The sequence below is a fragment of the Priapulus caudatus genome, unplaced genomic scaffold, assembly GCF_000485595.1.
Source record: "Priapulus caudatus unplaced genomic scaffold, Priapulus_caudatus-5.0.1 Scaffold482, whole genome shotgun sequence".
In the NCBI taxonomy this organism is placed as follows: Eukaryota; Metazoa; Priapulida; class Priapulimorpha; order Priapulimorphida; family Priapulidae; genus Priapulus; species Priapulus caudatus.
This window is the reverse complement of record NW_014577543.1, coordinates 28,423-30,300: the sequence shown is the minus strand read 5'-3', so window position 1 is coordinate 30,300 and position 1,878 is coordinate 28,423.

Genomic DNA, 1,878 nt, shown 5'->3' with positions numbered 1-1,878 from the left:
TATATATATATATATACGCACGTACACTCGCACAGCATATATCAGGAGCGTATGGACAAATATTTGTCATTATAGGCTCCTGCATATATGCATATATATGGTTGCAAATCGCACACACATATATAGTTTTAATTGGCATTATTGTGAAAACGGTGATATTTGTAAATCAGGGTGGCAGGTATATTTGAATATAGAAAAATATAATCTCGGCTAAAATATAACCTCTAGCTATAAGATCATGTTATTCATGTAGATAAAGACTAAAATTGTCAACACTGGTTCCACGACTTTCAAAGCTATCGTGAAAAAGGTTTCTCCCATACATGTAACGTTGGTGACAGTCCTCATTAAAAATATTCCCCCACGATAGTTTGATTGGCACCGCCATTAATATTAATTTTTATGTGGCGTAGCCCACTCCAATATGCTGTTTAGTGGACTTGGTGACCAAAAATATAATAATTGTTCATATTATTATGTGTGTTATTTTATCATGGTCCATCGCAGCTAACGTCCGTGATGGCTACTATAGCTAATTATAGTTATATACCTATATAGAGCCTACGTACAGGCCATAGAAATCATATATCTCTATATCTCTCTCTATATGTCTCTATATATTTCTATGGTACAGGCCTATACAAAATAATAATATTATTTCCTAATTCAACTTGAAATTTATATACTATAATGTATTTCCTTACTACAATATTATAGATAATTATATCCATTTTTCAATTCAAATTATTCATTTAAAAAATTAAGCGTTTGTTTTTATGCACTCCCGATACCATCTAATCATAGCATTGGTCGCTCAGGAGCGTGAATTATTTTCATTAGTTAGCTTTGCGTGTATTTGTTGGATGCACACGAACGTAGGCCTACGTACAGACACTCAACACGTATAACATGTATTTTTTGTGTCGCTGAACAAAAGCTCACATTCGTGATTGAAAGGACACCGTGCTTCTATTTTGCGTCTATTGTTATCGTTGCGTTGTTATTATATTCTCATATATGGCATCGGTTTTGGCCGTACTTTTTTTTACCTTTTTCTTATGCGTATTGTCTGAATGTTGCCGCGTGCCGCTAGGTGCCGCTGCTGGTTGGAAATGATCTCGTTTGTGAAAATTTAATAGAATGATGTGCTTGTCAAATCATCAGCAATGCGCGTTGCGTTTGTGTGTTTGCGTGTGTGCGTGCATGCGTGCGTATGCGCGCGTGCGTGCGTGCGTGCGCATGTGTGCTATGCTTGTGTGCGCGTACGTACGTGCGTGTGAATGTGCGGTATGCATGTACGCGTGTGTTTATGTGCGTGCGTACGTGCGTTTACGTGTGAGTGTGAGTGTGCGTGTGCGTGTGCGTGGGAGTGTGCGGCCCACGCGAGCATTCAGGGAGTGTACAGACTGCTTTAGAAAATAATATGATTTAAGGAGTGTTAACCTTGTTCAACAAACTTTTGTCTTTGCAATTGAACTGCAAATGTAGCCTCACATCCACACAGGTATATGGGCTCTAATAATAGCAAAAGCAGTTCAGTCCTTTGTTAACAGTCAACAAATCCATGTTTAACCCTCCTCTTGAGGGTCAAAAGGTTATCAGACACTTACTCTTCGCACGTCAGTGGAAAGCACATATCATGGTCCTTTCAATAAAGTGATAAAAATGGTAGGTCAGTGCTGAAACAAAAAAGTTTTTCACTCTGTCCGTTAGGCCATGTCCTCAGAAAATGTATGATATCTGACCTTTCCCCCACTGCTCTTTGACCTGTGACCTACAATTTCGCACTGGTGATGGGTTTCCTGCCCATCACACTATACACCGAATATTAAGAGCATAGGTCGAGCCGTTCAGATTTGTGCCACAATTCCGTATTTC